This window comes from Rhinopithecus roxellana, chromosome 3, assembly GCF_007565055.1.
Source record: "Rhinopithecus roxellana isolate Shanxi Qingling chromosome 3, ASM756505v1, whole genome shotgun sequence".
Lineage (NCBI taxonomy): Eukaryota > Metazoa > Chordata > Mammalia > Primates > Cercopithecidae > Rhinopithecus > Rhinopithecus roxellana.
In genome coordinates this window covers 48,280,854-48,307,769 of record NC_044551.1, presented here as the reverse complement: position 1 = coordinate 48,307,769, position 26,916 = coordinate 48,280,854, and positions in this window count along the sequence as shown.

Genomic DNA, 26,916 nt, shown 5'->3' with positions numbered 1-26,916 from the left:
CTGCTTCGCAGGTTTGCTTATTTCATTGCCAGGTATTCGTAGTACTGTCACCACTTTTTGTCAAAAATCACTGTGTAGTTTTTCTGCAGTTTGTTCTTATTCTGCTATCTCCACCCTCAACGTCTATACTCAAATATTCACCCTGCCCAAGTTTTAGTTCATTCTTAACTGACCTTGTATCATACTTAGAGACTTTTATGATTCCAGTCCTGGACTCTTAATCCTTCCTGGGATGCTTGGGTGAGAAATAGCATCTCCCATTTGACTCCAAGGCTCCCAACTTAGCTCTCAAGCTGCCCTCATCCATCTTGTTCTCCTGACGGTCTTTACAGCTCCGGCTGTGTGATTCATCCCTTTCCCCAGTCCTATTTTTGCCTGCACTTTCATTTGCCTTAAACATCTTTTTACTTGAATGTCAAGACAAGTTTCACATATTAGACCTTATATAAATTCTTCCTTACAGTCCAAGCAACATCGTGGCTCCTTAGCTCATTTGAAAAGAAGATATGATAAATATACCCTAAATTATCAATACATTTCTGATGGATTACAGTAGCTTTGCCTACTTTTCAAAGCCTCTTCGAATCATTACTTATGTCCTTTTCCACATCTAAGGAAGTGGGTTTTTTTAATTAGGTCATTTTACACATAGAGCAATACTAACTGATACAGTTGACTGGAGATACAACCCTGATCTCATGACCAGCAAGGACGTTAAAATCTCTTGCTTCTAAGTTGGATTTCTTTGTGGAAACATATTTGCATATCTCTTTGGAATCCCCTCTTTGCATGTTAACTGGTTGAAATACAAAATGATATCGATTGGTCCTCTAAAAAGAAAGAATATTGCTTATCTTCCTTTTCTTTTTATCATCTTGAGGATTGTTAACATTTATCAAAAACAGTCTATGCTTAGCAGTATGCTCCAATTGGATCCTAGGCAACATGCCTGTATTCTTGCTTTCAGCCCTCTGCCCTCACATAAGCACTAAGAAAAATAAGTGCTTATTTTTCCGACCACTTTCTGACTAATCCATTCAGTCCATGCTCCAGAAGATAAGTGGACACTTCTCCTGAGGCTTTCGTTAAAAAATCCTTTCCAAATCCTACCAATTCTCCTCTCAAATTGTGTAGCCTAACATAAGCACTAACTCTAGCAAATCTTAATTTGCTTAAAAATAAAAAAAGACAAGAAAGTTCCCAAAATGTTAGTACAAGAGCCCAGGATATTCACCACTTGACCAATGACTAACAGTAAACACACACACAATGAGGCCAGTCCTTCCGCTGAACCAAGACTCTTGAGAATCTGAAGAATATACACATCGAATTGATCTACTCATGTCACAGATGAAACTGACAGAAGAGAGCATTTAAATCATTCTACTCTCTAACCTGCAAGATAAAGACTTGTCATGTGTCACTATAATTGTTCCCCCATTATTAAAATGTCCATTGCAGAAAACTCAATAAATAACAGAAACTATAAGTCTTGGACTACATCCAAACTTTGTATTTAACTGACTTAGGAATGTTGATTAAAATTCCGTTTGGTGTTGTAACTTAAAAGCAAGTGAGATGACAGCTCTAAGAATACATATACATTCACTTTTTGGAGTCCCCCCAAATTATTTCTACAATTTGGAAGAATTGTAGAAATGATGAAATGTACAACAAAAATCACAGAGGTGAGAATTAGTCCCCGTGGGTGTGCTGGGATTGAATATAAGATAGAAAGTGATAAATTGGGAAAAAAGAAGAGGAAGCATGTCTCTTTAGGCCACAGAAGATAACATACAAACTAGGGAAGAGTGTAGGAAGCGTTTTTCTCCTACTTCTTGCCTCTCATGGGAAATCACTAATACTTTCTGAGAAAAGGGATAAGCTGTTCAGTTTCTACTTATTAATGAAACAGCAAATTCTAGACTTAAGCATATTAGTGAGCACTGTTCTTTATAATAGCTCCAGAAATTTCTGCTTAGGAACAACAAAAACAACAACAAAAAACACCACCTGAGAGTAATCCACATTGTTTCTAGGGTAGACTCACCCTAATTTACGTGTGACTCAAAAATGTGACTCTAAAGAACTGCAAGCAGATTAATGTAAGAAACTCCTGCTAAAACCCTGCTAAAAACACTCCAACATAATGTAATCCTCCTTATTCACAACTGATTGAAGCACAATGGGCAGCACACAGAAATGTGTGCTTTCAAGGAGCATGTTAAGCTTGAATGTGACATGCAAGCCTTTTTGAGAACCTTTACTAGAAACAGTTGAATGGAGGTATTGGTTCCCCCATTTCCCTTCATTTGCCCTCTTCTGAATGTGACCACTGTGTAGGAAGTAGGTCTAGCCCCTAACAGATCTTGGTCTGGCGTCCTTAATCCAGAGCAGCACTTTAAGGGGCCAGGTCAATTATCAGGGAGAAAAAGGCGAGAGGCATCTTCCTTCCACTCTCTCCTCCCCCATACTAGACCTTACTTTTGGAACTGTACCCAGAATTAACCTGGAAGCCCATTGACCACAGCAGACAGACCTAGATTTGATCTGACAATAATCCCCAGGATTGACCACCAAGCTAACTTCCATCTCTAGAATTTCACCACCCACCAGTCTTTTTCTAAGTCATTTTCACTAGATAATAATGAAAAACATTCAGATCTCTAGTGTAATTGCATTTTCTGGTTCAGAGGAGGAAACAATGGCACTAAAAGTCAAAAGGTACTTACAGAGCTTCTGATCTCATCTGCCCTCTATTAATACTAATACATGATTCTTTACGTACTTCTGTGTTTAGTAATGACTCCAGAGAAATAGGTTCTGATCCATTTGAAAATTTTAGAATTATTGTGCATTCTTTTTTAATTATTTAGGGATTTCTTCCTATATTTGAAGGCTTAAAAATAGTAGAAAATATGTTTCCGTGAAACAGCATATATTCAATATAACACCATGCTGAAATTTTGGGAAGGATGAGTGTCGCTTTGTATGTGTGTCATAACCTGAATGAAAAACATGGCTACATGATTTAAAATATCTAACTTTCATCACCACTTGGTGTGGAGGGAGGCTCTGAAGGATCTGTTTTCCCATCTCTGTTTTCGGATCCCCACTCTCCACACATTTGCAAACTCAGCTCGCATTGTTTTCTTCACATGGAGGAGGGGATATGTCCTCCCCAGTGAGCATTTTAACCATCAGAAGACTAGGATCACTACGTAACTGATTATCCATATGTTTCTTCCCTGATAATTAAGATTTATATTTTTGCATAAAATCTCAATAACCCAAAAATGCCATGTGACATTCAATATTTCTGTGCTCTTCTTTCCCACTGTTATGAATTGTGTCCCCACCTCCTAAAATTTATTTATTGAAATCCTAATACCCAGTACCTCAGAATATTACTATATTTGGAGATAGGTCTTTTCGAATTTGGATACTGACAGAAAGGGAAGACGACGTAAAGACACAAGGGAAAAATGGTCATCTATGAGCCAAGGCGAGAGGCCCAGAACAGATTCTTCCCTCGTGGCCCTCAGAAAGAACCAACCCTACAGGTACCTTATCTTGGACTTCTAGCCTCCAGAACTGTGAAAAAATTAATTTCTGTTGTTTGATCTACTCAGTCTGTGACTTTATTATGGCAGCCCTCACAAACTAATACACCCACCAAAGGAAGAAGAGTGCAGGAAGTTTTAAGATGCCAAAAAGACAGATTGTAAAACAGTAGGAAATGGGGAAGTTCATTAAGATGACACGTGGGAGCCAACAGGTTACATAAGAGTACAACTGTTATGCACTCCCCATAAAGGAAAGGATTAATTTTAGGTCCTGCTGAACCATGTAAAAGGTGTAAATTAAATAAAATTATCTCTCTGACCCTAGGTATAAAGGAAAAAAAAAAGAGAACATTCAAATATAAAGTAGAAAAAGAAATCTGCCATATTGAAAGTATATTAGGGTATTGAGTTAAAATAAGTAGTCCTAACATTTAAATATATAAGACATTTTAAGATCTTTGAAGTTTCACAGTGGCAAATCCTAGGATCTCCTTATAATGCTGAAAAAGTCTCACTAACTGAGTTACTCTTTGGAAAATGATGGTAAAAATGGTAGATGATTGATGGTAGATGATTGTAACACTGTGAAACCTAGACTGATAAATACATTTCAATTCGGTTTATTGAATCATTGATAATAGATTTTTCCTAACATAATTTTTTTAAAAATGAAATACCTAGCAATTTCCTTATCACCAAGACTGATATAAATGACAACCTGGAACAAGTCATTGATTAATTCTGGCCCTCTGCTTCCTTATTTATAAAGTGGAATATATATATATAGGTTATAACTACATAAATATCTGAGATACTCAGGTGGAACTTTTAATCTTCTTAGGTAAGAGTCATTAGAGATGGCACAAGCAAGGGGCACACAACATATGAGTTTTATTTTTGCTCTAGTCATTCTTATTGTATCATTCTAATAAACAAATGTACCATCTAATGTTTCACACAAAAAATCATTTATCTGTCATTCATGTTGTAGAGAAAGTTGAATTCTCTTAATCATCCATTGTGATTTTGTCCTAAAGCATCAACCTTATCATTGGTTTTCTATCTATTAGTCAGAATATTAGGTTGATTATTATCCTCCAAGCACACTCTTTGCCAAGATCTAGCATTGTTTTTCATTAGTTGAAATTCTGGATGCAAGGAGATAGAGCCTATATAGATGACGGATGGGGTTAAGAACCCAAGGTCTAACAGGATTGTATAAGAAGCTACTGCTGGGTGATATATGCACATGTTGGAGTAATGCTCACTAAAAGTGAGGAGGCAGCATGAAGCAGTTGGCAGGACAACAGGCAGCCTAAATTACATCATTCATTTAATAGTTCTAACATATGGCAACTATTAAATCTCCAAAACAAATGCAAGGCTAACCAGCACTCTCATAGAAAACATGCTTTCATTCTTGATTTTTCTAATAAAACGCTTCAGTCCAAGTTACTGCCAATTTCAAAACAATAATAATAACATATATTTCTAAATCCAATAACAATATAGGACTTGCTGAAAGACTAATAGTCATCTAATAATATATAAAATGTTAAATATTCTTGTTTTTATGTCTTTCACAAATTTTTTCAGGAGCTCTGTAGGAATAATCTAATGCTTTAAAGCAACAATTAGATTCTGCAATACATAAATCAGCCCACAATTATTTTCAGAATGAAGGACCCACAAATGTTATATATTGAAGCTGGCCTTTGCTTAAAGCAAGTGAAACACAACTTAAATTCTGTCATTTTCCAGTTAATCTCACATGTGTGATGCAAAAAGCACAGGAGAAAACTCCAGTGATCTTTTAGGGAAACTAATTTTACTCTTGTTCTACATAGTCTTCAAATAATTACTCTATACCCTATACACATTGTATGCCTGTATACACTTACAAACATTAAAAATTAAAAATTAAATTATTTTAAAAAATAATAATTACCCTAAGCAGGAAACAAGAGAGACAATAAAAGAGAGCAAGGTATAACACACTATTACTGCATGAATTGCCGTTGGAAACTTCTTATTGTACTTAGGTAAAATCCTTCATCTAACTAGTATGTCTTCTGGTTAGCTACCCTCAAAAGTCTCAGGTCCTCTGTGAACACTCTAGAAGAGTGAAGGGCCTAGGACTAATGGACAAACAACTTCACACCAAGATTCAGACTCCCGGAAGTTAGTGCCTTCCTCACTGCCTACCTATTCTATGCTTTATCCATGTCACTTCTAGGCTTGACCCAAGTGTTTTCCTCCCTAGTCCTTTGGATTTAATCCCATTCAGCTTAGCCCTTTGCCCTTTGATCTGACTTTTCCTTTCATCCTACCTCCCGTTTACCAATTGTCTAAGGCTTTACAATGTACTCTGTGGAATATCATTCTTCTGCCTAGAAATGTCCAACTTTTTTTTTTTTTTTTTTTTTTGAGAGGGAGTCTCCCTCTGTCGCCCAGGCTGGAGTGCAGTGGCCGGATCTCAGCTCACTGCAAGCTCTGCCTCCCGGGTTTATGCCATTCACCTGCCTCAGCCTCCCGAGTAGCTGGGACTACAGGCACCCGCCACCTCGCCTGGCTAGTTTTTTTGTATTTTTTAGTAGAGACGGGGTTTCACCAGGTTAGCCAGGATGGTCTCGATCTCCTGACTTAGTGATCCACCCGTCTCAGCCTCCCAAAGTGCTGGGATTCCAGGCTTGAGCCACCGCACCCGGCCGAAATGTCCAACATTTTTAACTTTTTAAAGAATGTCATTTTTCCACCCAGTATCCATTCACCTTTTTCCAGATCACATTACCCCAGTTTTCCTCTGGGAAACTAACTTCTTCCTTATTCAGTTCAAGTGTTTATGATGGAGTTAACTTCACCTCTGTCTCCAGGGGCACACAAGGAACTAATGCATGAACAATCAAATAATTATATTCCAATCCCTTCCTTTGACTGGAAGGGGCCATGTAGATCACTCACTGTAAAGAATGAGTTGGTAAAGACCCACATGAACAGAAGACCATGAGCCAAGTTGAACAAGGTAAAGGTCTGGAGATCTTAGTGTAGGAAACTGTCTGCTGCTTCCCCTCACCCCCACCCTGGTGCATGGGAATGTCTGAGAGGTCGTCTGTGGCCCCACTAGTGAGGCATTCCATAAAGCCATTTCTCCAGAATAGCATTCAGGTACCACGGCTCGGAGTCCTTCTCTGAGACCTACCAATAGTTCAGCTGGTTCTTCCCACTCTCCAGCCCGGGGCATCTTACTCTAATATTAGGGGAAGCCCTGTTCTCTTCCTTCTGCTTCTTTAAATATTCTGTCCCTTCCCAAAATACTCTTAGTTATCTAAGGACCTAGGGTTTTGGAACACAACTCTGGAGAGACTCTTCTTACACTGTCACTTCCCTTCCCCAAGGTGATGAGCTCAGAGCTGCCCATCTGCTCCAATTGGGAAAGAAACGATATGCCAAAGGAAGTAAAAAATAAATCCCAAATATGGTATTACATCATAGTCTCCTGTGGAATTAAATATTTGCATCCCTGCAAGGAAAACTTACTTCACATCTGGGTGTTATCCTCACCCTCCCCAAATGACCCCTTGCAAACATACACACACTTCAGTTACTGTTCTAAATCTGGGTCCGAATCCCAACAGGATGAGAACTGCTGTGCACAAAGTAGCCTGACTGCCAGAGTGATGTTTTCTCCGAGTTCCCCAAAGATGAGATAAATAAGAATAGACCTTGGGTGCATTATTCCCCTGGTAATGCTCCTTATCTGAGATTACCCATAAAATTCACCCACTTCCCACAAATAGTGCCTTCATCATCCATCCCTCAAACTCACCCATCACTTCCACTGAACTGAGAGAAGACCTTGAGGGACCCATTTTACTTGAGAAGTGAGAAGCTGTTGTGACCTAAATAAGGTGGCAGGTGTTGTAAGCAGGCTACCTAACCTCAATCTCCACCAGAACTTCCTCATATCCAAAAGCTACAATGTCTCCGAACTTCAGAGATCCTCAGAATGAGCCAACGTGGGGGTTTACTGAGCCCAGACCCTTAAAGTGCAAATGACTCCATTCTCTGGTCTGTTCCATTTTCTGAGACACTTTCCTCCTGGATGAGGGTTTCCTATAAAGAAAAGTTGCTGTGAAAATGTTTCTTTTTTCCTACAAACTAAACAAAATAGGGGTGTGCTTGTGCTTCACTGGAGTCTTAGAAATGTCCACCTTCCCATGCAGAGCAGTGCTCTCTTGAAGCTTGTTAAGTAGTCCCATCTCCTTTCCCAAGAAAGTGACTGCATCCCAGGCCACCACATCAATCCACAGCACATTAAAGGGACACCCATCTGTCAGGGCACCAGGATCCTTCCACCTTAGAAGCTGCCTTACAAACAGGGCATCCCAAAAGACCTGCTGTGATAAGTGCCTAGCTGTGTCATCTGGCAGGCCCTGAGCCACTGCTGCTGGAACCACTCCTCTCTCTTCAAAGTCCACTCTAAATTCAGAGTCTAAGAAAAAAGCCTTAAAAAGAATATCTTGTGCACCTTCCTTTTTAACTACTTTCCTAGCATGCATAAAACTCAAATCCAACCATAGACTTTATTCAGGTTACATTTGTCCTCTCTTCCTTCTGCCCACCCTCCTCAGGTTGCCCGAAAACTTTAAGGCATTTTTGTAGAGCTCTTTTCAACTTGGTCACATTACAATCCACTGGTTTTCCTGAAATCGCAGAAGCCTTCTGAGCACATACTTTGTCTCTGCACAGGACCATGACTATTGCCTTCCCAGTGACCTGGCCCTAATTCTAGAGTATGTCAGCAATGCTAATTCAGAAATGTGCTGCATAAGGAATCCCAGCAATTTCAGAAAGGTCTCCATTATATCAAATACAAGTCTCGGCCCACACAGCAGGTGTGCCACCAATGTAACATTACTTTTCTATAATTCAGCTTAGCTTTTATTTCAAGCTCCATTTTACTAAAAAGGCAGAAAATTTAATCTGTTGGCTTGGTGTTCTTCCTTTCTCATTCTCCTTTCCTTGGTTGTGTATAAGTCCCTAGGGATTCAACAGTGTCATACTCTTGGTCACAACTAAGGCATCTGAGGTCTATTTGGTCCTCTCTCAACACCACAGAGACCCTTACTTCTGTCCATTGGGTCCTTGTGAGTCCAGCAACTCTCTCCAGTGCTCTGAGTCTCACTTGAGGGACCCAGAAACTTGTCAGTACATCAGTGGCTGGCCTACTAACATGCACTGCCTAGCAGTTCCTGTTCTGAATCTGGATCTTTTCCTGTGGCTTCTTCTAGAAAGTGCAGCATAGGGCCCTGCTCTCTCGTGCCCCACAGACCTGAGACTGCACATTCTCTCAAGCATTTCAAATTAAGTCTCAGAAACACTGGTCACTCTCTACTGAGTGCTTGGCCTGGAAGATTGTGTAGGGTGGCCATTTTCCACCCATGCATGGAGAAGCAAAGAAAGCTTGTGTGAAAAGAGAAAAAGAATGAAGCGGGTTTTCCTATATAGTATTTTGGGAAGGGACAGGGCAGAGGAATAAAGAAAAAGAGCCAGAAAATTGCTATCTTTGATCCTAATGATTTTCCTGGTCATGGACCCAGTCTCTTGCAAAGCTAGATGAATATTTGCTTTCGGATTCTGTGATATACTCCTGCATCTTTCCAATAAATTTTAATTTGAGTAGGTACCTGGTAAAATAGATTTACAACTTACTTATATGTTTGGTTTTAAAGTCAGTAAGTGAAAAAAATCACATATAGTAAAGATTATCCTTAAAATGCTTTACATTGCCTAAAAAGAATAGTATGCATTTTTTACAACTCTGCAAGATGATTTTATGGGTTCTCCTAATTTATCATTTGTGAAAGTTTTACCATTGAATCCAATTAATACTTCACTTTCATCAAGAATGTAGGCAAATATCTCATCATTAACTCACCTGGTCACCTGAGCAGTCCATTTCTCTGTTTTCAGTGACAAAATGATTTTAAAACAAAATCATTTATACACGAATTTCCATGGGTCTTGACAAAGATGTCTTGACTATTGACTATTTCCATCCCCAGCATTATTCAAATTTTCTTACTCTTGCCTCCACTTTTTTCTCTAGTTCTCTCCCTAACTGGCTTTCTCTCACTTTTCATTTGGGGAAACTTTGGAGTTGAGTAAGTTAATTATGCATGTGATGAAATCATATTGTACTTGCAAACAAGCAATCCCAAATTAAAATAATAGAGTTAAATTAATACAGACTAAATCAAAAATTTAGACCTGGAAAGGATATTGTCTACTCTAGGGTAGCTTCTACATTTTTGCAATGAGGAAATGAAGGCCTAGAGAGACGATCTCTTCGTAGTCACTTCAAAAGTACCATTGTGATTAAGAACGTGAATCAGCTACCAGGATTAAATCATTGCTCCACTACTTAGTAGTTATGTGCCTTTGGGCAAGCTTCTCAATCTCTCTGGCTTCAGTCTCCTCCTTTGTAAAATGAGTACGGTTATAATAGCATCTCCCTCACAGAATTGTTGAGATTATACATGAGAGCATAAGTTCAGGGCTTTGGGCAGTAGCTGGCACACAGTAAATGTTCAATATATGTTATCTATTAGTTTTTGTTTGTGCCAGTTAGTAGCAGAGCTGGAACAAAAATTGAGTTTTCCAAATTTCTGGCTGGTACTCTCCCCTGTGCCAGGCTCCCTGTCAAGCCAATGATGAAAGGAGAATAATGATAACAGGAGCTTATAATGCAGGGAAGCCAAGAACCATGTCAAATTAGCCATCAGCACAGTGCCTGGCCAATAGTCAGCAGCCAATATATGTTTACTGGATGAGTCCAGAGGTGGCCACAAAGTAGAAACTCACATGCACATGAATTTCAGTGACAATCAGTGGTTAAGAGGGTCCTTGCTAAAAGAGGGATTTACTTGAGAAAATATTCAGAATGTATTTCTAGGTATTCCACAAATTCGATACAAATGTTGTTAAATATATGTATATATAAATATGTATGTAGGTGTGCACATATGTATGTTAAAGATATGTATACATAAACACATGTATAAAATAATGTGGAAGCTTTTTGCATCAAAATGTTAGCACTAAAAAGTAAAAAAAAAAAAAAAAGTAAAAATAAAAATAAATGTTAACAATAAGATGTATAATTTGAGGTGGCTCTTGTGTTCCTTTGGGTTTGAGTCCTTTTTAAGTGTCCTGCAGAGAACACGAATTAGTTTTTTAACTAAAAGAAACAAATAAATAATTTTACTTAAAGGTAGCTAGACTTAATTTTAAGACATGTTGAATACAAGTGGAATTGTTAATATTTATTCTCTCATCAATAGTTCTTTATAATTCCCCAGCTATATAATATAATTTTTATGGAATTCAATATGAACGACTCAAAATTATGAAAGTGATTACATTTAGCTTCTATTACAGTCACTAATTGTTCAACTTCTGCTCACATGATACCTGGTGGAAGTGATGCTTAGATGGTTGGACCTAAATAAACTATAAGTGCAACAGTTGCTATTTAATAAAAGAAAGAAAAGGTTTTCCAAAACTCTCAGGTAAACCACATGCTGGGGTCAGAAAAGTCACATTTGGCTTGGAAGCCACATGTAATATACTCCTAAATGAATAAATAAATGTACAAATTACCAGTAAGTGTAAGAGGTGTCATCATGAAATATGTGGCATCATGTCCAAAAGGTATTGCAAACAAAACATTTAATCCATCAGTGGTTTGTTTTTCAAAACCTCCCTCTTCTCCCTTTCCTCATTCTAATTAATTGAAGTGATTGGATATAACTACAGAATAGTGGATGTGGTGGGCAGCCTCTAAAATGACCCTCAGTGATTCCCACCTCCTCATCTTCATGCTCTTTTACAATTCCCTCCCCTTTGTAATTCCCTCCCTCTTGAGTGTGGGTTGAACTAGTGACACAATTATAACAAATAAAACATGGCAAAAGTGATAGGATGTCAATTCTAAGGTACAGTTACAAAATGACTGTGATTTCCATTGTGGGCACTCTCTTTCACTCACTCTCTCACTCTGAGGAAAGCCAGTTGCCATTTTGTGAGCTGTGCTATGGAGAAGTCTACATTGCAATGAACCGATGTCTCCATTCAATAGACAGTGAGGGTCTGTGGGTTACCAGCAACCATGTGCATAAGCCTCGAATCAGATCCTCTCCAATTGAGGATCTTACTGACAACTAGACTGCAGCCTTGTGAGGGGCCAGAAGCACCCAGTTAAGTCACATCCAGATTCCTCATCTGTAGAAACTATGACATGATAATGTCTATTGTTTACACCACTAAGTTCTGGAATAATTTGTTACACGCAAATAGATAACTCTAATAGGCTAGGGAACAAAAAAATCTTAAGCAAATGTAATTAAAAAAATAAAGTGGCAAAAATGATAGAACAATTTGGGCAACAAGATAATATTGGATTAGATTGTAATGCAGAAGTAGATTATAGACTGCATCAATATTGACATAAATATATCAATATTGTTTAATATGGGTAAAATAAATGATTAAAGAAAAGAAGGGTAGAAAGAAGAAAGAGAGGGAGGGAGGGAGGGAGGGAGAGAGACAGGAAGGGAGGGACGGAGGAAAAAAAGAAAGACACCTTTTCCTTATAGACAAATTGTAAATAATATATGTGGATATTCTCTCCACACACCCTCCCCCAAAGGATGTGTAGCTTAATCTCCTACCTCCTACAGTATGTGCTGGGCTTAAAGACTGACTTCCAAAGAATTGAATATGTAAAAGGAAAATACAGGTTGAGTATCCTTTATCTGAATTGCTTGGGAGTCTGAAGTGTTTCAGATTTCAGATCTTTCCAAGATGTTAGAATATTTGCATATACACATGGGATATCTTGGGGATGGGACCTAAGTCTAAACACAAATTCATTTGTGTTTTATGTGTACATTATAAACATAGCCTGAAGGCAACTTTATACAATATTTTTAATACTTTTGTGCATGAAACAAAGTTTATGTACATTGAACCATCAGAAAGCAAACGTGTCACTACCTCAACCATCCATGTAGACAATCTGTGGTTGTTTGGCATCATCACCACCCCGACTCTAAATTTATATGCTACCAATAAGCAATCATTTTCTCTCACTTATTCACATAGTACTTACCAGTAAAAAAAAAGATACAACATTAATACAGCATAAAACTTAATGCGCTCAGAGTAACTAAGCAACACATGAGCATTACCAGAATACCTGTATCCTCTATTAAACAACAGCAACAACAAACATTGACAGGCTTTCAGTCTCCACCCACGATGCTGTGTTTTGATTAAAAGGTTACTGTCCTACCCCCCCTTTTTTTTTTTTAGGTGAGAAGAAACATCCGAAGTAGCTGACAGACCACGAATTGGGTCCTCTAGGGAGGAGGAAGCGTTCTGCTGAATGACTTTTTAAAATGTTTCCTCCAGGTCCGGGTGCGGTGGCTCACACCTGTAATCCCAGCACTTTGGGAGGCCGAAGTGGGTGGATCATGAGGTCAGGAGTTCGAGACCAGCCTGGCCAATATGGTGAAACCCCATCTCTACTAAAAATACAAAAATTAGTTGGACGTGGTGGCAGGCACCTGTAGTTCCAGCTACTCTTGAGGCTGAGGCAGGAGAACCGCTGGAACCCAGGAGGCAGAGGTTGCAGTGAGCTGAGATGGCACCATTGCCTCCAGACTGGGCAACAGAGTGAGACTCTGTCTCAAAAAAAAAAAAAAAAAGAGAAGAAGAAGAAAAAAAAAAGATGACCTCCAAAGTCATCTGCCTCATTAACCACAGTTTTTGTCTTAAAAGTCTGTCTTTAATTTTAGAAACTGACATAATTTCTTGTTCTGTAATGAGTGCAGACTGCTCTAGTCCTTCAATAAGCTCAACACACATTTTCACCATGTCTGTAGGCACTTTTCTGCAGTGTTAACAACATCATCTTCATCATCACTATTACCATAATCACTTTCATTCAGAACCATTTTAGCTACAATCAATCAATGAACAACTGGAGCCTCATTATCAATATTAAAAACTTCAATATCCACTTCTTCCAGCTTGCTGATGGACTCTGAAGGTATTTTTTTGCATATGTAAAGAGGTCAGAGATCTTTTTTTCTCATTTGACATACAGAATTTTTCAAAGTTGTCACATTGTTTGCCATCACCACTAAACGTAGTCACAAGCCAGAGGTTGTGCCAGGCATATACAACTGTGTCTTTAGTCACTGTGTTCCAAGTGTTGGTAACAGCATATATGGACAGCACCCTTCATGCTAAACTCTTTTTGAAAACCTTCCACACCCATGCTTCTGCTCACCACACAACCACGCTGTTCAAGAAATGCATTTTTCATTGATCTAAGGATACCCTGGTCACATGGTTGAAATAATAAAATTACATTTGGAGAAAAGTACATGGCATAAACAACATTACTTTTGATGAAAATTTTAGCTGAAAGCTGAGCAGAACAGTTGTCAAGGAATAATACTTGGAGTCATCATCCAGTCCAGCTTCCCTACTGCGAGCTTCAGCCACCGGTACAAATCGTTTGTGTGACCAATGAGAAAAGATGTCCCTGGTGATCCAGGCTTTTGGTTAGCATGATAATGAACTAGTAAGAAATTCACTCCTTGACAACAACAAGGACAAAAGCTTTTGCCTACACAGCAAGTTTACATTTATGTGCGCGTGCTGCATTAACACATCCCAGCACAGATATTGTGTTCATGGTATCTTTAATTCCTTTAGGGGCTGTCTCATGAGCTGTAGTTGGTGTCTTTCTGGGTCAATAACATCAAAACCGTGATGTTTCATCAGCATTATAGACTTGTTCTAGTATTAGATTTTCATCAACAACCACCTTTGGAAACTCATCAATGAATTTCTCCACTGCTTCATGAGCAGCAGAAGTTTTATCACCACAAATCTTTAAAAATGTAATGCCAAGTCTTTTCTTAAATGTCTTAAATTTCAGCAACCAGCCTGTTGAATAGTTACAGTCCTTTCAATTTTCAGTTCGTTGTGATACATCTTTGCTTGTTTCCTAATTATCATACCACTAAGTGGCACATGTTCATTACAATGCTGATGGATTCACTCTGTTCATACATGATCAAGATCTTCATGTTCAGCTTTATGCAGTGTTTTTCTATTTTTCATTAACTTCTGTCCATCACTTTCCACATAGATCTTCAACGGTTTATCCTTCTGTTTCTTAGGTCATATGTGGTGGTCATTACAATACTATACTCTTCCGTAAAATGTTTCAAGCTTATACTGCTACCTGGTCTCTTCAACAGCTTGACTTTCTGTGCTATGGATAAGTAAAAATGCTTTCTCTTTTCCTTACCACTGTTGCCCATGGGGTATAAACAGGCTTTCCTGACATTTTCAACAACATCTTCACACCACAGAGCACAGAACAGGCAAAACAATACAGTAAGGAATGCATATAAGTCTTGGCCTCACATAGGGCATCGTGGGGAATCTGCCAGTGGCAAGTCTGGCCTGCACATGTGCCATTTTATTATGCTTTTTTTTGTGTGCTTGCATGGAGGAATCTGGGCACGTAAAGAAAATATAGGCCGGGCGCGGTGGCTCAAGCCTGTAATCCCAGCACTTTGGGAGGCCGAGATGGGCGGATCACGAGGTCAGGAGATCGAGGCCATCCTGGCTAACACGGTGAAACCCCGTCTCTACTAAAAAAATACAAAAAACCAGCTGGGCAAGGTGGTGGGCGCCTGTAGTCCCAGCTACTTGGGAGGCTGAGGCAGGAGAATGGCATAAGCCCAGGAGGCGGAGCTTGCAGTGAGCTGAGATCCAGCCACTGCACTCCAGCCTGGGCAACAGAGCAAGACTCTGTCTCAACAACAACAAAAAAAGAAAATATATATTGCAGCTGAAGGGGGCTCAAGTATCTTTCTTCTCTTTGGGATGCTGAATAAACTGTGTGTTATGTGCTTGCATTTTGACCATGACCTAGCACATAAGGACAGATATGAAATTTTTCACTTGTGGCATCATACTTGCATTCAAAAGTTTCAGATATTGAAGTGTTTTGAATCTTGAATGTTTGGATTAGGAAATGCTCAACCCATAGTCACTTTCCTGTAAGAAAAACTGGAAAACTCTACCTTATCTAAGTGGTCAAGATTAACATCACCAGCGGTAAGTCATGTGGATAGGTATACTATACTCTCTAATACCATGTGATGAGAAGGGTACTTCACCTCTGTGATACTCTCTCCCATAAACCCACAACCTCGTCTAATCATGAGAAAAACAGCAGACAAACCCATAGTGAGGGATATTCTTCAAAATACCTGACCAGTACTGCTCAAGACTATCAAGATCATGGAAAAAAAGGAAAGACTAGGAAACTATCACGGACCACAGGGAGACTGTGGAGACATGACAACTAAATGCAATGTACTACCCAGGATTGGATCCTAGAACAGAAAAGGGACATCAGTAGAAAAACTAGCCTTTTCCCTTTTCTTCCGGAATTTTCTCTTCTGTGTGTCTCTTATAAGGATACTCGTCATTGGATTTAAGGGCCACAGTGAACAATCCAAAATAATCTCACATTGAGATTCTTAACCTAATTACATTTACAAAGACCTTTTATTTTCAAATAAGGTCACATTCACAGACTCTGGGACTTAGGATATGAACATATTTTGGGGGCCACAGTCCAGTCCACTACAGATGTAAACATTAGTAGGAAATTGGTGAAGCATATACAAGAACTTGCTATACACTCTGCAACTTTTCCGTACATCTGAAGTTTTTCCAAATTAAAAGGTACATTTAAAAAAATTAAAAATAAATACATATTTGAGCAAAGTTGGTCTATGATATAAAAATCCAGAAACTCAAACAGTAAAAGGAAGCCACTACAGATGGATATCTCCTTGTACACAGCAAAATTGGCGGCAGCTGTTATCTATAAATTTGTAAAGAGTAATACTTAGTAACAATAATACTCTAGAAAACACTCGAATTATATTCTGGTTTTCTATGCACGTCTAAGCCACTAAAGACGAAAAACTATCCTGACTTTTCAAGTATCTTCAACCAAAACTTGAAGATGAAGAATGTAAAATTGTTTTAATGTTTGGTTACTACTCTTCCTTTTTTAAATTGCAGATTTGGAAGGAAGTCAAACACTGCAAAACTATATATATACACACACACACGTATATATATGTATATATATACACACACATATATATATGCAGATTCAACAACTCTTTCATTTTTGAGTATGTATCACATTACAGTAAGATTCCAAACTTTACAAAATTTTCTCTCATTGATTTATTTGCTTTGAACAAATGTAAGTTAAGTGGTTCCAATGGCTGGTACTTCCTCTGTATTTATCAATATAGTCATTGCTTCAGTTCAAACCTGTAATTTAAAAGCTTAAATTGATAAAGCAAGGTTGCCCTTCCTGAACATTTTCTTGGTCACCTTTCTGAGGTACATTTGTATCTAATGGATACTGATCTGAATGTTTCTTTTACTTTTGTTGGGTTGTTTTCCTTAATATTATAAAAAGATCTATTATCTCAAATGGTCCATATTGAAAAGTGATTTGGGCTTATATAGAATTCTTACTCTTGTGGTTAGAATTCTGTACCTTTTTGATGTTAGGGAAAGAGGTCTGCAGTTAGGTGACAACCAAATACCAAATATCAAACATAGAACATAGTAATGTCAGGTACCACAGCCCTAAGATCCTGGCTTGACTCTGGGCCAAACCTTGCTGACCTAGGCTGAATGGCCACATTCTCTTTTCAGAGTCATCCAAGGCTAGCATGCAGATGAAGGCTAACAGAACACAGGGGAAACTGATTCTCCAAATCCAAGATTCTGTGTGGCTCTGAACACAGAATGCACACCCTTTCTTACAACAAATCACTTAGGAAACCTGTCAGGGAAAGTGTAATCCCAGTCTTGTCCCCACTGTTGATGAGAATACACTGCAGTTCTTCCCATACCCCGCTCTCATCCTGACTACCAGATTCCAAAATCAGAAACTATTCTGGTGTTTAAAGTGACATATTTACCAAAATGATAAATAAAATGTGAACATGTAAGATACTAATGATGCTTTAAAACTATACATATTACCTTTTCCCCCTAGTATTCAGCTTATAACTCATAAAACAATCTGCTTTCCTTACCAACCCATAGATAATACCCCTGCTTTTCCTCTTTTAACTCCCCGTCACTGTTTCCCTCAAACCATTTGAACACTCCCTTTTCTCATGCCTGTCTCCCAAAGGTGAGCTCCCAGTCATTTTGCCTCAAACCAAATGATCTCTGAGATGTTCCAAAATGTTCAGTTCAGCTTGCCTGGTGTTACTTTCTGAAAGAAGTCCCTAGTCAGTTGCAGGAAGAAAGTTCCTGGCAGTTGCCTCCTTTTGTTTTCCACCATCTGTTTTGTACTGTACCCTCCTGATTTTGCTTTCTTCCCAGCAATCTGTGTATTTCAGTCATTGAATTTCATGAGATAAAGCTGCCTAGGTGACCACCCTCCACCCCCAACAACATCCTGAGAACTATTCTAGAAGAATAAATGTAACACTCAGACTTCCAGGTGAGGCATGAAAGGAGGATTCGAGCTGAATTATTTTTGTAGAAGCACAATGTGGGGCATTTGCTTACAGTGTAATCCCAGTCTCTCTGTGCCTTGTCTCTTTTCCCCATATTTTGCCCTTTTGAGTTTCTTTGGAGAAGGCTGGCTCTGGGATATGCATAGAGCCTTATACACTAGGTTCTAAGATGTCTCAACTTAAATATTAGCCACTTGCCACTACTCCTCTCCTTTGAATCCCACAGGATTGAGTTCCACTGTCCTGCAGCTCTCTTTCTTCTGTCTGTCGACAGCTTTCTTTTTAGCGTATAGATCCTTTCATTCACCATTTTTTTGGCTTCCCATTTGCCTGAACTCAAGTTTCTGTAAGCACCGTTTAAGAATTTCCTAGGCAGGGCGCGGTGGCTCAAGCCTGTAATCCCAGCACTTTGGGAGGCCAAGACGGGCGGATCACGAGGTCAGGAGATCGAGACCATCCTGGCTAACACGGTGAAACCCCGTCTCTAATAAAAAATACAAAAAACTAGCCGGGCGAGGTGGCGGGCGCCTGTAGTCCCAGCTACTCGGGAGGCTGAGACAGGAGAATGGCGGGAACCCGGGAGGCGGAGCTTGCAGTAAGCTGAGATCCGGCCACTGCACTCCAGCCTGGGCAACACAGCAAGACTCCATCTAAAAAAAAAAAAAAAAAAAAAAGAGTTTCCTAGGTACTGCAAGTTATTTTAACTATTCTTCTAAAATAGCATTGATAATTAATATGATACTGTGCTACAAGATGAAAATATGAACTTCATTTTATTGTGGATGCAAATATGAGCAAAATGCTTATGGGTGTGGGTCAAGAATATATTCATGGAAAGTTAATACCTTTATTACAACAAAAAACTTTTTTATAATAACTTAGAATTAATTCAAAAGTAATCTAAGAACAGATTTATTTTAGAAACTAATTACACTGTGACATCTGGACTGCATAGATCAATCAGCAATACTAGAAAGAAATCTTGAAAGAGAATGAGATTTACGGTCAGGAGATTAAGGCTCAAATCCTGTCTCTGCTGCTTTCTAGCTTTATGACCTTGAATAAGTTTCTTAACTTTTGAAGTGTATGCACAAAATACCTTTTATAGTAGAATAGTTGTGTTCCCATTTTTGCCTTGCCTTTCTATATCCACTCTCCTTGACTTTTCAGTTCCTCTCATTAAGAATAGAGACTATTTCCTCATTCCTTGAACCTGGGCCAATAAAATGCTGCAGAAGTAGTTGTGTGCCAGTGCCAAGAGTGAGCCATGAGAGGACTCACATGCCTCCACTCACTCACTTGGCACCTCCTTGAAACAAGCTAGGGTTACCCTGCTGGAGAGGCAATATCCACTCTTGTGTGCCCAGGTGACCAAACTCTACACCTATGAATGAGGCCACCCTAGACTAGTAAGTCCCAGAAATCTGCCAACTTACCGCAGACTCATTAGCAAGCCCATTTATGATCACCTGCGCCTGCTCCAGACCATAATTACCCTAACCATGACAAAGACTTGTGAGTTAAACAAATTATTGTTTCAAGCCACTCAGTTTCAGGGCAGTTAGTCACCCAGTTATAGCAAACTGATACAGGTACTACTTAGGTTGTTGTGAAGATTAAATGAAAAAAATATGTAATGCACTTACTGCAGTGCCTAACATATAGTAGATGTTTAATGGATTGTTGCTATTTTTATTATCATCATACCAAAATGATCCGTTTTTATGTTAATGAAGTAATAGTTCATGACAGTGCTTTTTCTAATATTTTTTGAAGGCTGTATTAGTCAGGATATAAATAACAAATACAAATCAACTTAAATTTTAAAAGGAGTGGTTCATTAGAGCTGATGTCAGACAGACTTAGATCCAGACCTCAATATCACCTTCTCTCTCCTGTCTTCCCTGTCTCTCTTTGTGTTGGCCTCATTCTTACTATTGCAGACAGGCTTTCTCTACAAGAGATAAAGCCAGCCATCCTCCCGTATTCTTCTAGTGCTGGGAACATAGAAGCAACAGCAATTTTCCCTATTGACTCCAATATAAAAAAGTCCCAGACAAGGGCTCCAATAGGCCCAGCTTGAGTCATGTGTTAATATCTGAACCAACCACAGCAGCCAAGGAGATGGGGCTCTCTGTCCACATTACTTCATGTGCTGACCCCATATAAACAGGGAGAAAGCAGAGTCTGCACTGAAGACATAGAAAAGGAGGGGGAAATGTGCTCAGTTGCCAAAGACAATACTACCAGAAGCCTGGAATAATAAATTATGCTACTGTCACCCTCCAATTCACCCCTCATTATCACTGGACTAGATCTTTGGACTTGAAGCCTGTAGTCCAGTAAGGCAGAAAATAAACTGCCCTCAGAAAGAGAATTCAGGGTTCTGTGCCTACTTTTCTTCCTATAATCATTCCTTAAAATTATTTTAACCACCCTGATATGGAGCAGCCCTGGGAACATGAGGGAAATTAACCCAATGGATATGTACTTTTAAGGAAAGGCATTTTATTATACTTAACTTCCCATTCTTTTACCAACATACAAATATTCTTATTGCACTCTAATAGAGCTTTTGGTGTTCTGGACACTGAGATTTTATTTTATTTATTTATTTATTTTGAGACAATGTCTCACCCTGTTGTGTAGACTGGAGTACAGTGGTGCGATCATGGCTCACTGCAACCTTGACTTCCCAGGGCTTAGGTGATCCTCCCATCTCAGTTTCCCAAGTAGTTGGAACTACAGGTGTGTGCCACCACACTCAGCTAATTTTTTGTAGAGATAAGTTTCGGCAAGTTGCCCAGGCTGGTCTCGAACTAGTGGCCCAAGCAATCTGCCCACCTCAGCCTCTTAAACTGATGGGATTACAAGCATGAGCCACCACACCTGGCCTTGGTTGGATACAGAGATTTTAGAGGCTTTACTGGCCTGGCCATGGCTGAATCATAGGATCATAGGATTGTAGAGATAGAAGAAAACTTAGAGGTCATTTATATCTAAATTGGGTGAAAGTAGCAAAGATATCCCAGGTGACAGGCATTGGGGATATGGGTGTTGCAACTGTTGTAACTGCTGTTATAGTTGAATGTGTGACATAAATGTCACATGTATGAATATGTAATCCTGTGCCTATGCCCCACTTGAGGTTATAACACCTAGAATTGAGAATAGGGTAGTCCAGCCAGAGGGGAAGAGGGAGGGGATCCCCTCACTCCTTTGCCATGTCACACTTTTTAATCAATGAAATCTAAGTTACCATTAACTTTGTTAAAAAAAAAATAAGTTAATTTTGGCTGTGTGTGGTGGTGACTCATGCTTGTAATCCCAGCACTTTGGGAGGCCGAGGTGGGCATATCATTTGAGGTCAGGAGTTTGGGACCAGTCTGGCCAACATGGCGAAACCCTGTCCCTAGTAAAAATACAAAAATTAGCCAGGCATGGTGGCACAAATCTGTAATCCCAGCTACATGGGAGGCTGAGGTGGGAGAATCACTTGAACCTGAGATGTGGAGGTTGCAGTGAGCCAAGATCACACCACTGCACTCCAGCCTGGGCAACAGGGTGAGAGACTCTGTCTCAAAATAAATAAATAAAAATAAGTTAACTCTGCTGACAGCCATGGTACACAACTGATTTATACTATCTTCACTGCCAACTACATTTCCTGTCTTTTACAGATGTGTCACAGCCACTTATCCTGTATACATGCTATTGACTTTAGGACACAAGTAGTGACCTTTACATGCAGTCTCCTTAAAACGATTCTTGCTGTACGTAGCAAGTTTAATCAGCCTAAGACTTTAGGATCTTGATTTGACCACTTAGTTTATTCTCTTTAATTTCACATCATTCCAAATTTGATAAATGTGCATACAACGTCGTCAACCAAATCACTGTAAAAAGAACTAAAGAAAAAGGCCAAGAACAACCCTAGACGCATCCCTCCATTTGATATCAATCTATTAAACAGCTATTCAGACAATTATCAATATACATAATTAAACTTACATCCCAGCCCCAATATCACTTCATCCAGATGTGTATTACAAGAGACCTTATCAAGTGCCTTGTTCAAACTCAGATTTCCAAGTTCTCTGCCCTTTCTAGGTCTGGAGGTCTGGACACCTCAAAGAAAAAAGTTTGCTGTGACAAGTGTCACACCCATTCTGGCTTCTCACGGGTAGGTGCTACTGCCTCTAGGGACTACTCACCCATTCATCTGATAGTGTCTTACAGAATCGAGACCACATTCACTATTGCAGACCAGAGTTTATCGAAATTACTACTCCCCCGTTTTAGAAGTGTCAAGCATCGAGATCCTGAAACTTCTGCCTTTCAGCCATTCTTGGGTTCCCCATGACTTCTGGGGAGGTTTCACATTCTCAATTTCAAGTTCAGAAATATAACTTCTCCAGTTGACAGACTTCAGATCTCTAATGGAACAGCTAGAATTCTCTTCCAGTGGCTAAAACCAAATACTAACATTAATACACGGACAGCCACTCATTAGAAACCCAGGTTTTGTGTTCTGTGCTGTTTGAGTAACTCTGTGTCCCACAGGAGCAGAGGATGTTCCAATGTTGTTTGCTATCCCCAAAGACTCTTGCACCATCAAGCTAAGAGCAAAGTTACTGACGGAAACAGATTTTTCTAAAAATATCCTTGGCAATGTGAGGACATGAAACACATGCCACATATACTTAGTCATAAAAATATAAAAAATTTATTTTTGTTTAGCAACTATTTATTCCAGATGTGTGACTAAGCACAGCAACCAAATTACACCTGACTTAAAAAAAAAAAAAAAAAATTAAGACCAGTTGAGCTGCCTAACCACAGAAGAAACATCTATTAATAATTTAACCCTCATTGCTACTGGCAAGCTGACTCCTGACTGAAGCACCAGCTTTATCCTCCTGGTTAGTTTAGGACATAGAGTCTGCAGTACAGGAATCTTACCACTCAAAGATGTTTCCTACTTGTCTCAATTGGAATGCATAAGATGTAACCTATTAAAACAGGTCTTTTCTATGTAATTAGAAGATATTTTTCTTTTAAAAAAGCCTCACCTTGGAAAAATAAGTATGAAAAATATAAAAACCATGTTTAAAACACCTGGAAAATGTGGTGATTCTACTCCAATATGACTATTCAGTTGTTCATTTATTCCAATTAAAGTGTAATCGTGTGGATGTGCTGCTCTAAATTAGTACGGGTTTTGTGCTTGGCTTGTACTGCCACCTGGTGGTTTTCTACATGTAGTAACATCAGACCCATTAAGGAATTTCTTGAATTAGCATTCATTCAGCAGTCTCCAGTATCTCTGTCTTTGACAAGTCAGAGCACTTCAAGTCAGATCTCTAAAATGGTGGTGCAGAAGAGATTTTACATAAAATCTCTGTTATCAAATTAAGACGAACCACACCTTATTTAATCACATCATTTTTATGTGAACACGTTTAGCATAAAGATTATCAAATCCGGGCTGGGTGTGGGGACTCACGCCTGTAATCCCAGCACTTTGGGAGGTCGAGGCAGGCGGATCACCTGAGGTCAGGAGTTCGAGACCAGCCTGGCCAACATAGTGAAACCCCATCTCTACTAAAAGTACAAAAATTAGCCAGGTGTGGTGGCGTGTGCCTGTGGCCCCAGCTACTGGGGAGGCTCAGGCAGGAGAATCACTTGAACCCAGGAGGCAAAGGCTGCAGTAAGCCAAGATTGTGCCACTGCACTCCAGCCTGGGCAACAGAGAATAAAAAAATTTAAAAAAGGATTAGCAAATCCATAATGAAAATTTCATATGAGAAAAAAAATTACGGCTAATTATACCCCCAAAATAAGAAAAAAAATGAATGCAAGAGAAGGCCTTTCCAAACATAGGCCTACCTGGCTTTTGATAAAAACAGGCTTAGTGCAGTGGCTCACGCCTGTAATGCCAGCACTCTGAGAGGTCCAGGCAAGTGGATCACCTGAGGTCAGGAATTTGAGACCAGCTTGGCCAACATGGTGAAACTCCGTCTCTACTAAAAATACAAAAATTAGCTGGGCACAATGGTGCATGACTGTAGTTCCAGCTACTTGGGAAGCTGAGGCAGGAGAATTGCATGAACCCAGGAGGTGAAGGCTGCAGTGAGCCAAGATAGTGCCACTGCACACCAGCTGGGTGACAGAGTGAAATAACAAAAATAAATAAATAAATAAACATAAACACCAGAAAAACAAATTGGAAAACTGAGAGTTAAATAGTATTACTATAATAGTATTACTATATAATATAATAGTATTACTATACAAAAGTAGTTTCCATAGGTTTCTTTGGTATGTTTTAGAATTCATGTTTCTCTTTTGTGAAATGTCTCTTTTTGACTTTAGCTCTGATGATTTCCCAGTATTCATATGGATAAACATGAATATTTTAAAATTAGGGTTATATTTGTATTAATTACATTTATTATAAGAATTTCATCAATTGATGCATGGAATTTCTCTTTAATTATTACTTTAGACACAGAGAAGTTTTAGATTTTCCCAAATCAAGACTAAAAATTATTTTCTTATTCCATTTATTTATTTTTTAAATACATTTTATTCTGAAAGACAATATTTGTTTTGAAAGAATACTTTCTCGTGGCTCAAAAGGGAAGAAAAGTCTCTATTACTTCATCACTCATTGTAACCAGTTTCTTGCCACCTCTCAGAAATAGCCATTGATTTTTATGCTTAGTAAGTTTTTTTAACAATAAAATATTTTAACTTAGCCTTTCTATCATGGGACTGTTTCCATTTAATTTTTAAACTACATAGGCATTATTTTGCTTTTTAATATCAAGTAAATCTCTTTTTTGTTTTTTCCAAATGGCAAATCACTGTTGCCAGCAATGTGTGTTGGATAAGTCCTCCCTCCTCTGCTGATTTGGAATATTTACTTTAAGACTAAGGTCCAACATACACTAAGAACTGTTTCTGAGTTATATCTTCCATTGCACTGACAGGGAATGCCTGTGCAATTACCATGCTAATTTAATTACCTTGTAAAATTCAGAATATTTCATATCTAGTATTTGAAAAGGAGTTAATACTCCTTCACTACTATTTTTCTAAATTTGTGCAGCAGCAATAGAAAAAAAAATGTTCTGGCTATTCTCATCATCTTATTTTAAATGAACTACTGAATATAATTTTGTCAGGTTCCCAAAGAATTAGACCAAGTTACTTTAAGAAAGAGATTTTGGCCAGGCATGGTGGCTCATGCCTGTAATCCCAGCACTTTGGGATGCTGAGGCGGGCAGATCATTTGAGGTCAGGAGTTGAGCCTGACCACATGGTGAAACACTGTCTCTACTAAAATATTAGCCGGGCGTGGTGGCACATGCCTGTAGTCCCAGCTATTTGGGAGGCTGAGGCAGGAGAATCACTTGACCCAGGAGGCGGAGGTTGCAGTGAGCTGAGATCATGCCACTGCACTCCAGCCTGGGCGACAGAGCGAGACTCTATCTCAAAAAAAAAAAAGAGAGAGAGAGAGAGAGAGAGAGACTTTGTGAGCACTCTAAAATATGAATGATTTTGGAAAGATTTATTGCCTTTATGCATAGCTTGTTAGTTGAAAAAGCAGGATTAGTGATAAGCCTTTCTAATGTTCTTAAACTGGATAGTTTTTCAAGGAACAAATTGACAAAAAAAAAAAACCTCAAAAGGTGCTTTGTGTCTGCAATATGGCAGGAGAGCTATGCAGAGAAATCCTCTAATTCAGAACAAATAAAAATACTGGATAAGATATTTTAAAATATTGTTGTAAATGCATGGCTGAGTTGGCTGAAAAATATGGGAAGTCCCCAGAGGCCACAAATAAAAAATAACAGGAATCCAAAGCAAGTTCTGGAGCTGGGATTTGCCTGGGACATTTGCTCATCCCTGGTGGCTTAGAGCTTAGGATTCCATAGGGCCACGAGGGAGTTAGGAGATAAGACATGAGGCCTGTGCAAGATATGGTAGGATCATGACCCATGTATAAAGTTGTTTTCTCTGAAAGGTAACATCCTCACTAAGTGAATGGAGAGGAGGGAAATCACCCTACGGAAGAGAAACAGTGGGGATAATTAGCCTACGAAGTATGAAAAAGGATAAAACAGGGAGGAAAGTTTTCCTTGAAAATGACTAACACCAGCCTTCCCTCATATAGAATGAGGTAAAAATTTATACTTATGTGTAGTCTGAGTGCTTCCAAGTCAGTGGTACTCCAAGTTCCAGCAAAACCAAACCATAAATGCTTTCAAGAGGAACAGACCCAAATGGTTATCACAGATTAATTTCCAAACATCAGTTCACACTGAAAAAGAAAATGACAATGACAAACCCACAAGAAAATGAGCAACAAGTGAGAGTCAGCTAAAACAGAGTTAGATCCTGTCAATCAGAGTATCAGAGTATCAAATAGTGTGTTTAATATATTTCAAGACATAAAAGAGGTTGCATAACAAAAAAGCAAAAGATACCATAAATTACCTACATCTTTGAAAAAAACCAAAGGGAACTTTGAAAAAAACCAAAGGGAACTCCTAGAAATATAATGTATAATAACTGACATTAAAAACTCAGTATTAACAGCTGAAAAGAGAATTAGTGAGTTGGAAGATAAAGCTAAAGAAGACAAACACCAAGTCTCAGATTCAGGAATCCCAGTTAATCAT